We start from the raw sequence: 19,452 nt of genomic DNA on the forward strand, positions 1-19,452 counted from the left end.
AGTAAATCTCCGTATTTTCATCTTCACAAGTGGACCTCTTGCTGTATCAGTAAGTTGCACAAAACCAAATTCTTGTTTTGTACTCTATGGATCTGTGCTTATGAAACTCCAGTATCATGAAACTGTTTAGGACAAAAAAAACCCAAAAAAACAAACAACCACTGAATGATCACAAGATTATTGTTCTCTCACTGTAGGGAAATCTGTTTAATCTCCCATAACAGGCTATTCACTGACTAAACACCCTGGTCTGGTCACTGTGAAGAAGCAGACTATGCACAGTCAGAAACAGCAGCAGGAAAGAATGCGCATCAGGGAGCACATTCTTCCCCTTACCCTAGAGATACTGAAGAAACAGAAGAGGAAATCTGCTTCAAATTGGAACCAAATCACCTGCAGCAAAACTTTTGTCAGAAAATGCCCAGTATTAGACCCCAGCTTCTAATCTGTGTCAGGCTTTTGTTAGGATTCTCTCCCAAATAAGACATTTGGTAGGACAATATCAAGGATATATTAAAGAGATAGTAAATTTAGTGTCTCATATAGAAAGAACTCCATTTTTAAAGTATTAGACTTGACTCCTGACAGTGGGCATGCTGCAGACCCCAAAAAGCCACTCAGGCACCGTCTGCACCTGTGGAGGGTGCAGCCTGTCCTTGCTATCACTCAGAGAGAAGAGAAGGAGAGACATATTCTTCACTCGAGTTTGTGGTCACAGGCATAACATCCAAAGGCAGTACGGTCTTTAATGTGGGAAGAAGAGTGTATAATTCATTATGAAGTTTAGGCAACAAAATGCTCTTTTCCCTAGCAGCAATCAATGCTGGTCCTCTGTCTCCTGTTTCTCTCACAAACTTTTTTTTTCTCTTTTCTTTTTTTTTAGAAACCCGTTCAGGACTCAGACACCAGAAGCAAAACAACAAGATAGGATTTTCCTCCCTTACTGCCCCACCCTGATAGAATGATTTTATCACATAATAGCCAATCTAAACAGTACAGTGCAAATCATACTTTGCATGAAAATGTGAAGACAGTGTTACCACAGGAATGAGCTCTGTTTAGGTATGGGGTGAGCAGAACCTGGCTGCTCTCTTCTGAGCAGACCCATGTGGTGCAGCAAGAAACCCACAGATTCAGGGAGAGCAAGAGGAGTACCTCTCTTGGTTTTTGCCACTTAGCTTTGACTTTACTGCCCAGAAGGAGATATTTTCAGATGCAGGAAGCCAACAGGAAATTAGCAGCAGGGAGATTTGTCCTCTACCCAGAGAGTCAAGTGGTTCAGACCAGCCTCATACCTTTTATATGAAAGCAGAATTATCTGCATACACTCCAGCTGGCACTGAATCTCTGTTTACCATCACTCTTCAGCTTCAGAGAAACAGTAAATGACTCCTTGCCTGTACAAAAACCAGATTTTCATGGGAAGACAAATTTAGCCTTCTGCCTGCTGCATTGCCTTGGCCCTTTGGAATGAGACTGCTAAAAACGCTCAACAGCTTGTTTCCACAGATTTTATACTGTGCCCTAAAGTCACATCATAATCATGTAGCTAGCACTGCTGCTGCCTACATGTCCCCGTGCTGCAGGCAAGAGCATCCCGATACACTAATGCACTACATGGCGCCAATCACCACTTCCCAGAAGTGTGTAGCTGACATGAGTGTTGGTGATACTCTGTCCAGACACCTCTCCCATTCCCATAAGAGCATCACAGCAAGCAATCAAAACAGCCCACTTGTCAACTGGCAGTCACCCATGCTAAATAACTGGATGCAGCCCTATAAAAGACTTTTAATATATGCTTCTCTGTCTATATTTGAAATGCCCCATCTCATTGTTATCAGGAATTATTAATAACCTTTCACTGATTCCTGATAGTTGGTGGTATGCATCAAGCACTTGTCCAGCTGTGGTTTTGAAACACAGTGAGAGAAATTTGATATAATATTCTTCCCACCTTGGCTATCCATGCTTTGTGCACCCTTATCTAAGTGGCTTCAACACTTCATACCTTCTGGTTCTCTCACTGCTGCATATCAATATTGCCTATTTATTCTGCAGGGAACATACAGGCTTTATTTGCATAACTGTGAGTACAACAGGGCCCCAAGATTTGGTTGAGGCTCTTGATGGTCAGTGTTCCTCCTGCAGGCTTGAATTTTAGCACTCCTCTGGACTCAGGCTGAAGGATGCACACACTCATTCAGGCTGGGATTCAAAAGCAACAAATAGTAAGGTGACGGATAGCTACGCCTGGCTTTTGGCATGTAAGCAAAGGAATTAGCAGGCTGTAACCACACAAGCTTAAAGAGCCTGGAACAGACTGGCAGGCACTGACGTTTGTGTCAGCTGAAAAAGAAAGCCACAACAAAAAACATGGAACACAGAACAGTAGTACTTCAGAAAGGAAATCTCAGCTATTTGCTGAATGCCATCAGTTGAAATTTCTAAAGACCAGAAGGGCCCATTTTAAAGTCCTCAGCATACACAGTCAGGGCCAGGTTTTCAGTTAAGCTCAGTTCCCATGGAGGCAGCTAAACAGGAGCCAGATTTTTAAAAGCACTCAGTATCCAGCTGTTTCCATTGCAAAAATTCTGTCCCAGTTTTTAAACAGAGCTCAGCACCACCCAACAGGCTGTGTTATTTCAAAAGCTTGCCCTAAGTGACTTCACACCTGGTGTCATTGTTTCATTGGCTACCTGTCAGAGGATCAGGCTACCTCCATTTCTGTCTTCTTCTACCTTTTCTGAGCCCTGATGTGGTCTGAATAATCTGGACTGTCAAATAACTGTTCTGGGTACTGTACAAAGAGGGAATACCAAGAAATGCACCACACAGACTACAGCATGATGAGCTTTGCAGTTCCACCAATTTGCCATGCGCTTTTGAGCTGCAAGAGCCAGCATTGTGCTTTGACCTGCCAATCATGCTGACTCATGTCAAATTAAAATCTTCCAAATGTCTGAGTTTGGAGGTCTCAACCTATTTTCACATGCAGATAAAGTCAAAAGTTTCTTTCTCCTGAAGTCTGCAGAAATGTAGAAAAGACAGCAGACTCCATGATTCAGGGAAGACTGTGTGGCAGGTGATGTAAAACATTATCTGGTTATCAACACTTGCAGAAACTGCAGTCTTCCTTCCATCAGCATTGTCAGTGTGAAGTTTTCTCAGGGCAGGAGAACTTTCCCTTTGCTAGGAGAAGCCAGCCTTAGTGGTCTTAAACCACACACAGCTCTTACACTTTCTCTCAAACTTTCTGGGAGCTTGGAGGAAGTGCTCAACGTACAGCCAACATGGGAAGGGATAGTATCTTCTGGTCTAGTGCCTACTGTCTGCCATGGTTCTTGTATAAGCAGAGGGGTGTAATTCAGAATATGGAATGAATCGTGGAAATTCTCAGAAGGTGGTCTACCAGAAGAACCAGAGTTTCCTTTCATTTCATTTGTTCATGTTGGGACTTTGGTTTGGGTTTTTGTGTTGGGTTTGGAGGTTTTTTTGTTTGGTTATTTCGTTTGGGTTGGGTTTGAGGGTTTTGTTTGTTTGCTTGCTCGTTTGTTTGGGTTTTTGTTTGTTTTTGGTGGGAGGTTTATGTGAAGATCCAGGAGACAGAGAGGGAAGGGCAGAAAACTGAGTTGGTTAAGAAAGCAGCCCACCACACAGACAGGCTCAGCACTCTTGGGCATGGGTAGCTGAAGACACTTTTCTCCTTTCAGAGCGAGTTTAAAATGCTCAAACCAAACTACTTCAAAGAAGAAAAGGCCTGAAGAGCAGGTGAATTTCAGTCTTTTTCAAAGATGCTGTTCATTTCCCTGTTGGAGAGGCATGTATCTTCCCATTTGAAGATTCCTCCTCTGTCATTTCTTCCTCTCATTTCTTTGATCCCCCTTCCTGTGTGACCATGTGACATGCAGCCATTTGGTGAGAATCAAGAGAGATACTGGCAGTCTGGGAGCTGTTTTTCCTGCTTATGTATGCAAAGAACATGATTGCTAAGTGCATCATCTGTTGTAATTTGCACATCCACACACATCATAGATCAGGACAGTCTTCCCATAAGGATGCAGTGCTTTTTTTTACCTCTCTGCTTTTCTGGGCAGTAAAATATTAGGTCTCCTGGACCTCCTTGTGCCACAGGTTGAACAAATGCCCTAGGAGGTGATCCCTGCCCCAAATAGCTTACACTCTTAATACAGCTGCAGAGAACCAGGATGTGAAGCAGTATTTCTGTAACTCTCTTTCTTCACACACAAGTTTGAAATTACTTGAGAAATAATTTAGATAAGTCTGCAGCAGGTGTGAGAAGTTAGCAATGACAAACCCAGCATTACAAAAGCACTCTGCAGTCACAGACACACCAAGTGGGAGCTGTGTTGCTCCCAAAGATTATCTGAGCAAAGGGCAACCATGGAGCAGTCAGTGAATACTGGTTTGCAAAGCAAAAATAGCAGCTGAAAAGCAAAAGTAGCAGCTGTGTAATAATAAGAGGACAAAATACTGGGAAAAAAAATAAAGAAGAAATCTAGAGAGACTATCACAGGAATTTCCAATTGGCGTCCCCATCAATTGTGTTGATTCTCATGGTCACAGCAATTTGACTTCTCATGATCTTCTGCAGCAGAGGGCAAGCCAATATGCTCCTTAAGACCTTCAGATGCAGGTCAGACCTGCATCTGAAAGTGCAAACAGCATAGGCATAATAGAGACCTCAGAAACCAGCCTTGTGCTCCCTGATGACAGGGAAGGGGCTTGTTGTTGTTCCATCTGACTCCGCTAAGTAAATATGCAGCTCATAGTGTGTCTTGAATTCCTTGAATTCCTTCATTTCTTGCAGAAGATTCCCCAGTTACCATTTAGGACCTTCAGCAATAAAGCCTCACTGTCCACAGACTTTTTTCAGTCTGTGGCAGACCCCATAGGTGTTTGTATTAAGAGTCCTTCAATCACTGGATTCCGACCATGTTGTCTCAGGGAGCCTCATCTCCCTCCCTGGTGCCTGGACTGTTATGTCTCCTTTTAAACAGAGGTTCAGAAGAGAAAATTTCTCCTCAGACAGCGGTCTTTAAAACAGCACTGCACCTTGTGTGAACACATGGAGGGCCCACTGAGCCTCCATCAGTTTTGGAATGCCAGTTGCTTCCCAACCTAGCTCTTCTGCTTAGTGGAGCAGAGAGCTGCATTATTGGATGCTACTTTTGTGCAGCAGCACCACGAATGGGGGAGCTGGGGGCTACCAGTTAGCACCAGCCATTTTCCACACATGTGCTTTCAGGTTCTGCTTTACATGTGCATGCGAAGTGCTCTTTTCCTCCAGCTGCACCACGGGGACATGGCCCCCGGGCAGAGCCACAGCCACTAGAGGGCATTTGAAGTACATCAGATCACCGGGTGGCAGGTGTCTGGCCAGGGGATGAGCCAGCCGTGCCGGCATGTCCCACTGTGCCAAGCTGTGTCATGCAGCAAGAAGTCTTGTCGCAGTGCCTTTCTCGTTCTGTCTTTCTGCAGTTGCCCCTGGGCACTCTGAGTTAGAGGTTTGCAGAAAGCATTGCATAGGTTCTTCCCTTGGATGAACTGCTGCAAATGGGCAGTAGCTGAGGTGGAACAATGCTGCTAAATAGATCACTGAACAACTACAACTCTCTTGATTGCACCCTTCAAAATAGCTATGCATGTAGACATCGGACATAGCTTTGGTTTTAATCAGCTACCTGCAACCTCTTCATTTAGTTTTTCTTGACATTAACTCGGAAGTCCACGATTTTCTTACCTTTTGCCATCTACTCTCTCTTAATGGAGAGCGTTGTCCTCAAAGGCCAAACTTTAACAAAAGCATACACCTACACTTTGTACCAACCTCTATCAAGTCCATTTCAGTAGATGGAGGAATTGAGTATGGCCTTCTGTATTCCAGGTGAAGGCCAGGGCCATCAAAACAAAATATTTGCATTACCATATATTCATCACCACATAACTGTCTGCCATTCAAAGGGAATGCCTGACACAGACCATATGGATCCTTTCAGTAAAGCTTAAAAACCTTCCCCAAAGATCCTCTTTACTTCTTTCTTTTTAATTTATATTTTTTCAAGAGATCAGCAGTACAGAAACAGCATGGGAATACATGCACTTGCCCAGTGGCTTTCTGCACGGATGAGATCCCATGGGAAAAGTTTGCATTGAAGAGCTCCAGGTTGGTACTTCTGGCAGCCACTCCATGTGTGTTGGAGAAAAGGGATAGGCAGGACAAGAGTGAGCTTCCACTTGCAGTGGGCCAAGAAATATCAGAACAAGACTGCCTTGGTCAGTCCTTGTCTATTGTCAGGTTTTTTTTATCGTCTAAGAATGACCAAGTGCTGCCTTAGTTATCTCCACATCAAATTGCTTGGCAAAACTTCAGATGCTCAGGAGTGGCCTCCTGGAAACGAGCAGGAGTCTTGCAGAGTTGAGACAGAAATCTAATGCTTTCCACAGACTTGAGAGAAAAGATGCCAAGCCAGTATTGACTAAGACTGGTCAAAGGCTACAAAAGCAAAAAGGGAAACAGTCTGTCTGTTCCTCAGACATTTTCAGGTTGAGTCAGATGGACTTGTGGGGGGGATTGGGAGCCCTTTAGGCACAGGCCCAGAGACTCAACCCTTATGACTGTCACAACAGCACAATGCCATGACTCATCACTATGTGCCAGAATGCAGCTACTGTGCGGTGGGAGTGATAGGCTGTATTTAGCTCAGGACACACACATTTGAGGTGGTATGAGCACCTGTCTGCTCTTGGAAGCAATCCTGATGGACATGATATAGCGTTTGTGCTCTTGTGGTTCTCACTGGGGTTGCTACATCACCCTTCTGCTTCTAGGAGCTTGGATTGAGCACATCAAACTTTACAGTCAAGAGAGGCACTTTTATACAAAGTCATGCCTTAAATCTTACCAATAGATCAGGAGGCAGCACTGGGATTACTTTTATGCCAGGGGCAGGGACAAGAGATATTTCTTGGCACAGTAGGAGACCTGTGGGTAGAGCTCAAGAACCTTGATAATGTTATTCTGAGTCCAGTATCCAGCTTTTTTACATAACAAGTCAGGTTTTACAGACCTTGAGATATCTGTTTCCACGCATGAATTAAGACCCAGCAAACCACAAACTGAGCTAATTAGTATATTTTTCCCTTAAGAAGAGAATTAGAAAACACATTTGTACTGGGAATTGCGAATAATACATTCTGCCTGAAGGAAAACAGATTATCTCTCCAGCAGGAAAACTCACATCCCCAGGGTTCTGAAAGCAACTCATGTTGACTCTCTTGTTTTAGTGTGTTGGGGATTTGAGAGGAGTGATTTGAGGCAAGACCAATGGAGAAAATTCTCTCCTTGCGTTCTCTTTCTCTTTTACATGACTATCACACAACAGGTGATGAACAGGCTTCCTCAAAGTCATTATGGTAAATGCAGATTACATTTCATACACAACAGACACTGCAAATCTTGATTGGTACATTCTTTAATGATATACTGGTTTCAGGGAAGCCATAGGCACCACTGCTGATCAGTAAGTAATAGATTATATTTTTTTCCTCCCGCAGCATGAGGTGCTGGATGAAAGGAGGACTGAATTAAATAAAATAAATAAACAAACTAAATAAAGTTCCCAGAGTGAACAGAAAGCACTATAGTTACACAGTTAAAACTCCCTCATCCTGCTGGTTTCAGGATGGATTTGTCATCTTAGGCTACTTTGGTGACACACAGGTGGGAGAAGAGTAGTGTCATATCATAATCCGGCCTACCACAAGAATGTGGTGTTTTCCTTGGACTGCTATGCAAATTCTGGAGTCTACCTTTGAAAGTCATCTGATCGAGATCTTGCACAAAGTGGGGCTATTGCAAAGATAATCCAGAGGTTGTCTGAGGAGACAGTTCACACATATTTGACATGAGAGGACATGAGCTTCACAGATCACATTTCAACAGTGACTTTACCACTTATCAAGGCTGCACAAATACTGGATTTTAAAGTTGAAATTAGCTGTGGAACCCTAAAATACCACTCTTGGAATCTTGGTTTCTGGTTTGTGAGTCTCACCCTGATGATGTGATACGGACAACACTGCCATGTACTAGTGAAGTCAGCATGAAGAGGTTATTTTTGCAGCATCAGAGAGGAAAGAACAAAGCAGAAATATACTTTCAGTGTTAGGTGCAAAGAAATCCTGTATTTAAAAGCTGTATTTTTTCCCTTATATTAATACAGGTATGGGAAAATCTACTGGATGTATAGAAATTATAATTCTTAGGATTACATCAGGATTACATCAGGACAAATAAAAGCTGAAGGTGAACTTTGGTCAGGCACTAAATATAAAATAAGCATACTGTACACAGACTTCTGAATAAAGACATAGAAGCTTGAGCAATTTCTTAAAACAGCCAAAACATCTTGCTGACCTGTATTTGCAGGGAGGGCCATTCCCCTTATGGTATAAAACAAGGTTCAGTGGTGGGCACATACCAAAATATTTATCAGTATTTGTGTATTTGTTCTAAATCACTTACTAGTACTAGTTGACATGCCTGTATGGGGGTACCTCACAATTTTAAAAATTAAGCAAAAATGAACATTCTTTCCCCCCCCCACCCCCCCCCATTGGTGGTAATATATGCTGTCATAAGATAATAATGAGTTCTGCTATGTAGGCTTTGAGAATAAAAATGTAACATGTAGTCCTGAACTTTGTCATCTTCCCGGTAGAAACACAGGGCAAATTTTGGAGGTGTTTATATTTGCTGACAAAATATCTAGTTACCTATGTGTAGACGCGTTAGCTACTTGTAGATTTTAAAACATATGCTAAGCAGCTGTAACCATGCAGGGCTAATGCCACATCAAAATTGTTAGCCTTCTCCCCTCTCCTCATTCTGACAGCTGGAAGAAAGGGCTGTGCTCTTCTTTTTGTGTAGCCAAGGGTCTCTCAGGAGACACATCTTGTTGAGTAAGGAGTGTGCCTCAAGAAGGCACATAAACATGAAGTGTAGAGCATCTACTGACTTTGATGGGCTTCCTCTTGTTACTTCCTCCTAATCCCATCTCTCAAACTAGTTGTTCCGGTTTGGCCAAATTTAGAAATATATATATACTCTGAGAGAAGGCACAACCACCCCTCCCCCCACCAGGTTCGGGAAAAAAATAAATTTTCCTCGAAGGAAAGTGAAGAAGATAAAACTATTTATTTAACAAGCACACGGGAAAGGAAAATAATGTTAAATGGTAAAATCTTTCGCTGTAGAGGAAAAACCTGAGAAAGTGTTCGAGTCCTCCCTTTGGTCTCCTCGGAGCTGGGGCTTGGGCCGGGGCCAGGCCCTCTGTGCCCGGTGAAAAGTCCTCCCGATGTGCTCTGATGTTACAGCAATCAGGCAGTCCAGTAGAAAAGGGAGAAAATCCGAAATTCCAGAGAAGGAAAAGTTCAGCTCTCAGCCTCTCTCCAGAGAACAAGGAACTGCAAAAAACTGGCCAAAAGCTGACTGGAAAAGCTGCCAGCCGGGTGCTTCCTCGCTTCCCCCTGCCCCAGCTGAAAAAAAAACCTGCTATCTTTATGTGACCTTGAACAAGTTTCAAACTGCTTTGAGAAAGTTTTGCTCAGTTTTTTCTTCCCCCTCTCAGGCTCAGTTCAGAGGCATAGAAAGGCCAATAATTAATTTCTGGGCATAGGCAGCGATATGGGATACACATCATAAGGTCACCCCAAGACACTAGTATTTGGAGCGGGTAAGTAACTTTATGTGGGGATTTTTGTGGCTCTAAAAAAGAGAGTTAATTATACAAGAATCTTTCTGTGAAGGATAAACTGACAACAAAGTATCTTACTGAGAAGAGTGCTGTTTTTCTACATCTCCCTCATACAAACAAATAATAGCTAATAACATTAATTGAGCAGATTCTAGTGCAGCTGACCAAGGAAAGTGTTTGTCTTATGCTGAACACCTTCTGTTGCACTCTGCAAACACAAGCTGCTAGAATGACCTCAGCACTTCTTTTGCTTTTATTCAAAGTCACCAAGATGTTTATGATTCAGTTTCCTCCCTATCTCAGCAGTGAATTCGTACGCGGCAAAGGCCTGTAAATCTGCCATTCAAGCAGCAAAAACAACAACATGCCAATCCAATAAATTACTCCCTCACAGTGTTTTCGTTATACAAAGAAGACTTTTTCTGTGCTCTGTCCAAGAACACCATCCTGCAAAGTTTGCTTTATAATAAACAAGGGAGATCCAGCAGAGATGGGCAGCAGATCAGAGGAAAGAGAATGTCATGTAGACTAAAGCAGGGTGAAAAAGAAAAGACAGCATAATTATTGTTGAGCATGTTCTTAAATTACTCAGTGATTCTGTTAAATTCACTTTCCTACACAGATTACTTTTTTTTTAAGTCGCCTTTCGTGGCTGCATTCATTAATACCTGGATATTTAGCAGTGCTGTGAATGGTTTGCTATTCTTTCCTGCTTTCTGAGTAAGAAAATGAACTATTTTCCTGTATTTTTTGGTGTTGATCCACTAGTAAGGGAAAATCAACCAACAGGCAGTTGAAGCAAATGCTTTGTGGGCAAATCATGAATTTATATATGGCTACAAAGTGTATTTCAAAATCTTATGAACAAAACAATCTGTCAGAATGTAAACTAGTGCATCCATCATTTACAAACTGAAGAGAAAACTGCTTCAAACTCACTGAGTAGTTTGCTCATTATAATTTGTTCGACTTCAAAGTATGTGAAAAAGGAGTAAAGCAATTTTGAAATGCCTTTCTCAATGCCTGATGCCTCATTTATACATCTGCTGATTAATAAATGCAGAAGAAAGATGGTGTTAAAAAATAAGTTTGTTTCACTATTGCTACTTTGCTTTTGAGAACTAGCATAGATTTGATCAGCATTTTTGTTTCCTTATGAAGGTAGATTTTCAACATTTCTTTATTATTTAGGAATAAACATAAAACACCTGCAAACAAAAAACCCTCAAGAAACTCAAACCAACCCAAACAAAAAAAACCACAACAGCCTCCCAAAAACACAACAAAAAACCTCCACAACACCAAAACCAAACAGGCCCCCCCAAAAAAACCCAACACACACACATAAAAAAACCCAAGCAAAAAACCAAAGAAAGGCAAAGAAAAGGCCCAGAAATCAAAAGCTACAATCAGATTGGCTCAAACATTTTATGTCCCTAAGGACTTGATTGTCTTCCATATCTCTGGGCTCAGCCTGTTGCACAGGCATCCATGCATTTTTCTCCTTCAGAATAAAAGCCATTTTCAGTTGTGGTAGGAAGTTACATAAACAGTTTTTTTACCTAACCAGGAAAAATAAGAGGAGGAAGAGGAAAAACAAGCAGGGGGATTTTATCTGTTCGTTGGATTTCTCTGTATAGATGGCTAGATTTTAAAAAACAAGACTCTTGCTTCAGTAGCTATGTGTTAGAGCTGATGCCAGGAAAGGAATAAAAGTGGTGAGACAGAGAAATTGAGAGAAGGTCAGAGCCACTCCTCTTCAACAGAAGAAGGTTGAAAGAGAACAAAGGGGGAGGATGAGCAGAGAAGAGCTATGTGAGCCTCAGAACAAGAGGGAATGGCAGAAGTCTTGAAAACAAGAAAAACAAAATTCAACCCTTTCTCCATAGAAAATAATATTGAAAGCAACAATCAGCTGAGGAAGCTGAAACCTGGAGATTTTGAGAAAAGATTCAGTGTTGGAAGTGTAAGAAGAGGGGGAAAAAGAGGGAAAAATCTCAAACCCAAGGAAAGCCGAAGCACTGCAGGAAGACAGAAGGAAGAGGTCAGCTCCGTCTCTGTTCTTCTGCGCGGCAGTAGCGAGGGCTCAGTGCACATGTGCATGTGTACAAGGAGAAGGGCAGAGCGGCGCACAGTGTGTCTGCACTGCAGCTCACTAAAAAGAGCAGTTTCCAGAAGAAAAAGACACACACCGGAGTGATTTAGCACCAGCTGTGCTTACTATCTTTTTTAATGCGTTTTTCCCTTGTGTTGTACAAAGAAGCCTAATTTTGAACAGGATATTGTCCTTTCATTGCTTTCCCCTGTAGCTGATGTTCTTGTCAGCATCTCCTGCCCTAAAATACAGACCACATTGTAACGATGCTGCAGTGCACTAACTTTCAGGGACAGCGGGAAGAACATCCCTTTGATAATTGTGAGGCCTCTACTGCAAAGGTAGGAACAAAAGCCTTCAAAAAGGGGTGGCCTGGCTGCTCGGTATTAAGGTATTGAGTATGTTTTGTCAAGAAACATTGCAAAATCACAAAGTAACCCACGGGCAAAGCACAAGGCCCAAGGAACAATGGGAAGCCAAGGGTGACTGCTTTTTTCTAGCTTCAAAGTACCTTGTTGATTGCAGCATGGTAATAACAGTGCTTTGCAGACAGCTGTGCTCCTTCGTAATGCACTGTGTGGGAACAAGGGAAAATTAAGGAACACAGAGCTGGTGCCCAGCTTCCTCTCCAGCAGCACATGGCCCCAGAGACAGGCAATGCTGCCCAAGGCAGGAATAAGTGCCATCTTCATTTTCTTTGTTGCAGCCTGAATGATCAGTTCTAAGAAAAACAAAAAATGGCAGATTTTAAAAAGCCTGCATCCCAGCTGTATGAAAATACCCTAACAAAGTCACGGTAACAGCTTGCTCCTGCCTATTTCATGTCTACCTATAAACTTCAATACCCTGCTATGTCACAGAACTTAGGAAACTATTTCTGCAGACCTGATTTAGGAGCTGTCTGTGGAAAGATTATCTAAAATGTCTATCTCAGATACCTGGAAAACCTTAAGACACTTTTAAGGCAGACAGCTGTAATTATCTAATACACCAAGAATATGATTCAGTTACACATCTATTGCAGAAGCAGAGCCAAAAAAACCCACAACAAACTGTTCAAGTCTTTGCATTTCTGTAACTGCAGAAAACTGGGGAGTCCAGTAACCCTGCCAAGGTGTTAGCCGCCAGGACTTTTATTCAGCATGCTATGTGTCTGTTCCCCACAGCCTTGCACTACAAAGGAGGTCAGGACACTGATTCCTTCAGGCATGTGGTGGAGCTGTGTGTATCAAAGACAATACTGAAAACGTGGCTTGAAGCAAGAGTAAAATCTGATATCTTTACAGCAGTGTTATGTCGCAGAAATACTGCCTTGCTTAACTACTCTTGCTGAAAAGCCAGCCAACTCACCACAAAATAGGAGAAGGGGGGTGGGGCTAACACAGCACAGGCATGGATTTGCCCTTTGAAGTACCCCAGCCAGCCAGGCTGTGGGAGCATAGCACCGCAGTCACAGGGGGCAATAGCAACTCAGTCAAGTGGGCAGCCTGAGTCATGCCAGGTGAGTTCTGTGGAGAGACTGGTGCTCTTTACAGAGCCGTAAGTCAGCAGCCCAGGAATGCACTTCCTCACGAAATGTGTAGGCCTGTGTGTATGCGTTCCCTGAGGACCTTGGAAAGAAGACATGACTTCTGGTGCCAGTGCTGTTTATTTAGCTGTCTGCCCCAGACCAAGGCAGGTGAGAATTTTTTCAGATTGTTATGATGATCCCCAACATTGCCTTATTGAAACTCAATTAAAATCCTGCTGTCCTATTAGCCATTTTTTACTTAGCCTTTCCTCAGGCGGATTCCCAAACACTAAGCAAAATGGACCTCAGGATCTAACTCAGGGAATTTATTTTCTTCAATCACAACAGGAGAGAATGTTTTGTTCTGCTCTAAGAATCTGAAAAAGATTTGTAAAGTACATCCACAGAAGAAGTTTCCTCTGGAACCCTCATTTCCTGGCTGCAGTAGGCCTGTCACATTTCTACTGATTCATTGTTCAGCTTCAGGAAACAAAACAGCTCTCAGTCCCTCTGCTGAAGTTTGCTCCCTTTGTATCATAGCCTGTGATGAAATCCTAACTGTACTGTCTTGGATATTCACTGCATCCTTGTTAAACAAGGGGGAATACTTGATGCATAAATTATCCTGTGCTTAATTTTGCTTGTAATATCATTTTAGAGCATTTAGAAATGCTGGACTTAGCCAGCATTTATCCTCACAACTGTGGCAGTTTCAGTCTCAGTGACTTGCTTGCTAAGCATACAATACTGAGTTTCCATTGTAAGCAATGCCCACAGTCTCTGAGTGACAACAGAAGGCTCTCTCACCAAGAAGCATTCACCTTTCCGCAGAGAACAGGCTTGTACATCAAGTTCTGCTCAAATCCCTGCACTTACCTTAAATGCTGTGAATGGATTCCAGCCCTCCAGTCCATAAGCAAAGCCAAGGAGAATGACAGTCACCCAATTGCCCAGCAGTCACACAATTTGCTGTTTCCAAGTGTGTCTTTCCCTCTACTTTGACCTCACCTGGTTTTGCAGGTTCCCAAAACAGTGCACCAGGAGAGAGAAACTTTTTCAAACCTGCTTGCTACAGTGGGCTGTGCCTCCAACACCACCCAATGCACTTCACTATATTGAAATGGAGTCAGCTGCAGCAGGCATGAACAGGATCAAACCCTGGTGAGTTTTAGATCAGCTGCAAGACTGCAGGCAGTCCTGCCCACTGCAAAAGTACAACCCTCCCCTCAGGCCAGGATAGGAAGCCTTCACCTCACCTTAGCTAACCTTGACAAATGCTCATGTATTCTCATATAAATTCTGGGAGATAGTCAGTTGACTTCAGGTCCTGAAACAAAATTGTCCGGATAGAGGCCATACTTGGAAAGAATTTTAAAAAAACTATTAAAAAATCTTGCTCTGTTTTCCACAAGCAGCAGAAACTCCCTCATTGGCTAAAGGACATCACATTAAACAGAGAAGAGATGTTAGAAATAACCACGCTTTTTCTTAGATACACTAACAAGAGGCAGTAGCCTCATGGCTCCCCTAGCATCTGTGCAATATGTTGTTCTGTGAAACAATCCACTTATACTTTACTCCTCATCTGTCAGTAGTGAAGTGCTTTTAAGAAGGTAATGAACCACTCATTCAAGATCTGACGAAGGTATCTGATTGAAGATACCCAGGGACATGCTCAAGACAAAACAGAACCAAACATTCTCTTTAGGGAAGAGAACCAGCAAGCAGGCACTGCGTGTAAACAAAACTGTCCCCACAAGAAAACATGATGACCATCATGACAGATTTGCTGTCTTAAATGGACACTGAGACTTGGTCAGGCCGTGCGAGCTTAAAGGAAAAGGAGTGAGGCGCGTGCTTCAGAGCTCTGCAGTTTGCTTCAAGTCATGAAACAATTCCCCTCTCATCCTCATTTTCATCCTCTTTCCAGAGCAACACCACAACTCCAGGTTTAGTAGCAACTGAAATTTTTTTCCATTGAAGAATTCCAGGAAAAGTATCATGCCTGAAAATGACCATTTCATTACTTGCGAACTGAAGCAGCTGAGAAATGCTTTGAGAAAGGACATCCCAAGATTAAAAAGAAGGAAATGGTCCTTCACCTACTGTTGAGCCTTATGTCTCTCCCATGATTAAACTTGCAGTATCTGGTTTCTCTGCTGCTCTGTGACTGCTCCCATCTGTGCAATTGTGTTGGGGTCACTATGCTAAAATCTGCAGCTGTCCTCAGCCTTTCCCTTGCATATTCATTTGTCACACCAACGGTTTTCCACCTGAAGGGTCTGTTGGCAGCAGGAGAGTCTCTGTGAGAGTATTTGAACACCTGCCCTGAAACAGCCATTTCTGAATTTCGCTGGGGAAAAGCCACTAAGTGGTAGTTCCTCCCGCCTGTTAATCAGTGATGGGGACTTACAGTGCCCCAGCACCCATTTCTCAAAACACAGTTTCGCATCTAACGTGGTAAGCATCTAAATCTAGCTCCTGATCTGAGCAGTACTTGAGAAAAAAGCTCTGTCACACAAGCCCACTCTGAAGATTGATGTGCACGAGTTCCTACAGCACAGATATCCCCATGGCTACTAACCTCTGCTTCAGCCTGCTCTGGGAGAGCCAGTCCATGACCATATAAGTTACAAAAGCTTCAGCCAAGGGTAAAGATATCCCTGAAGTCTGGATCTTAACAGTGGTACCACTCAGCTTCCTTTGAACTGGACTCCTATTAAAAGTGTTGAGTAATTTTATCCACAACAGCAGTCACAGAAAAGCACAGAAGAGGATATATTAACGCAAAAAATGGGACAAGGAAAAAGATAAATCTGTTGTTTTTACCTGACAGGCATAGCCCATCTCCTGGATAGGTCACCTAGGGCAATGGACTGGTACGTTATGTCTGCAGAACTGTTGGGACACCTTGTGCTTATACAGAATCATAGAATCATCTAGGCTGGGGGAAAAGCCCTACTCTGGGGCAGGAGATTCATCTAGTCCAGCCAATAATATTGTCTTCTTCAGTTTAAGGAGAGCTGAGTTAATTGTAAATCCCATCACAGATTCCTTCATATGCCTTGTTATCAGGAGATTTTTACATTTCCTTTCTTTTTTCTCTGCTATCAGTGATTATGTGATATGTTGGTACACTTCAGCAGTGTGCCCTCATATTCAATCCCTTGGATCCAAGGATTGTACCTCTGGGGAATAGTATCACAGCACCAAACCCACATGCCAGCTGGGCTCCTCACTGTGCAGCACACTGTTGAGAGCAGGGAGGCAGAGCAGGGCTGTGCACAGCTCGGGCAGCTGGAGTCTGTCTGCCACGCCTGCCTTGTGCTTCTCTGGAGCCACAGGGCTACTCCACCACTGTGGAGCCCTTGGGCTTCTTCTGGGGCTTTTCCACATGCAGAAGAGTTATAGCACTGAACTCCAGCCTTTTATTTACAAGCTTTCAATGAAATGGGACTGGTGAGTTGAACCAGGCTGGATGCCAAGTGCCCACCAAACAGCTCTATCACTGCCTTCGTCAGCTGGACACAGAAGGGAGACAAAATAAAATGGAAAAGAATTCATAGGTCAAGATAAGACAGTTTACTAAGGCAAAAGTAAAATAATGCTGACTCAAATAAAGGAAAAAACACCATGATTTTATTCTGTACTTCCCATCAACAGTGGACCACTTCCCAGGAAGCAGGGCTGCAGCACATGTCGCAGTTGCTCTGGAAGGCAAACACTGTAAATAACCAATGCTCTCCCTTCCTCCTCCTTTAGATAGCTTTTATATCTGAGCTGACATCTTACGGTATGGAATATCCCTTTGGTCGGTTTGGGTCAGCTGTCCTGGTTATGTCCTCTGCCAAGATTTTGCCCGTCCCCAGGCTGCTGGTGGGAGGATGGAATGACAGAGAAGCAGCACTGATGCTGTGCAGAGCTGCTCAACAGCAGCCAAAACACTGCTGTGTCACCAACACCTTTGTAGGTACCAATGCAAAGCACAACACTGTGGGAAAATGAACTCCATCTCAATAAAATGACAACAAACAATAACGTTTGTATTAAAGCTCAATTGTGCACTCACCCGTGTTGTGTGTCCTTTCCCAGGTGAGGAAGTGTGCATGAGGAAATGTCCCATCATCTTCTCCTTGTGGGGATAAAGTCAGTGGCTAATGTGCATAGCAGGGTCTTAGAGGTTTCTGGAACTCATAAAATAACAAAACACAGTAAATATGTACAAAGCAAACTCAAGTGAAAATAAATGAATTTTCTTTCATCGTTCAGAAGCAGTTGGATTTTTAAGTCTATAACACAGCCATATAGTTTCTTTAGAACTATGGGGTGAAAATTCAGGTAAGTTCAACTAAGAGAATATTAACTATTTTGTGTGTCACATTTGAATTATGTCTGAGATGTTTTCATTCTCAGAGAAGTGCTCAATATGGAAATGTGGTTTCTGGGAATGCAAATAGCTCACACAATTTTTTTGGCAAAGATAAACAAATGGATGTTTGCACAGGTGTAATTAAGCACAGAAGAGGCAAACCTCTGCGCAGAACTGATTCACAGTCAAATTCATGAACCTTAAAAATCCAGATTACATTACATGTTTCTGTGTTATCAAACTGCTGTTTCAGTGACTTGAATTACCAGGTCTTCAGAATAATGTAAGTTAGGTGATAACTTTGGAGTTTAAGGTGAAATTGGTTTAAACTCTGACAGTTTCAGTGTGTGTGGAGGGGTGGGCAGGACAGTGTGCCTTATTGCAAGAACTGGAAGTCCATCTTCCCAAACACAAACGTATAACACTGCAAACCATAGAAATTATTGAAGTTGAAGGTAGTGTCTAGCTTCATGGCAGTGTTTCTTTTCCAAATAGTGCACCAATAGATAAAGAATATTCTTTACTTTGAAGAATTTGCGCTCGCAATATAGAAGGAAAAACAAAACACTCTTTGGGACATAGGTAAGATGTTTGGGGATGTCAAGTATAATGTGGGACTCTTCATAAAATTCCAAACAAACCTAACTCTGCTATTGCTAATGTCAAAACCTCAATCCCTACAATTGGAGCCATAATTCAAACAAGATTTCCTGCAACTCCAGAGGCTTACTAAGTCTCATCACAGGAACAGACTTTCCCGGTTCTTTACTTCTCCTTTGCGTCAGCCCAATCTGAATTCAACAAATTTCAGGAAACGGAGAAAGTTATGAAAGAGTTTAAATGCTATTTGAGAAATCTTCTGTCTTCCTTATGATTAATACATACTCAAAAAGTATAACAACCAGCAGATGTCTCTGCAGCCACTGATCAGTGCTACACACATGAGGAAAGGCAGGGGGAAGAATTTAATGAGTGAGTGTTTTACTTTAAGTTTTACTTCCAGAAATGTCAAACCTACACAGAAGATTCCAGAAGAGCAGAGACTGACAACATTATAGCAGCACTCCCTAGGAAGGAATCAGCCTCTTACTTGGTTTTACGAATAGCAACATGAATGCCTTAGAGCTGTCTGTTTCCCGAGTGGTTTATCCAGAATAAATTCCTTCTAAATTTGGTGTCTTTACCTCAAAAACTCTTTGTTCTCGAAAAGGGCAAGCTTGCCATCCCTGGAGCTAATCTGTACCCGTACTCCTTGTCCTCCCACAGGTGAAAATGACTGCCGCAAACATCCCCTGCTCTGCTCCAACTCAGGGCATGGAGCTTCAGGGTTTCCTTTGCTAATGTATACACAGAAACATGTGAAAAAAATAATATTCACCACACCAAAACAAGACACTCTGCTGTACATCAAATTCCCTCCATGGGGAGAGGATGAGCTGGAGAATGAGGTAGATGATAGTTATGAGTCACTGTATTTAATGTGCTATGGTAAGGCACTTGAATGTTATGACTATGTGTTATGACTGTGAGAGCAAGCGAAGAAGCTATCTGATAACAAAGCACATATTTTCTACCACTGTGAATGATTTGTAAGCCAGTGAGTTGCTGACTTGCAGCCTAATGTCTCCTGGTAGAGTCATCTTTATTGAACCCTGCTGATAGTAAAGATTTCCCAGCAGGTAGATTTCTGTAGCATTTC

This window comes from Corvus moneduloides, chromosome Z (genome assembly GCF_009650955.1).
Source record: "Corvus moneduloides isolate bCorMon1 chromosome Z, bCorMon1.pri, whole genome shotgun sequence".
Classification (NCBI taxonomy): Eukaryota; Metazoa; Chordata; class Aves; order Passeriformes; family Corvidae; genus Corvus; species Corvus moneduloides.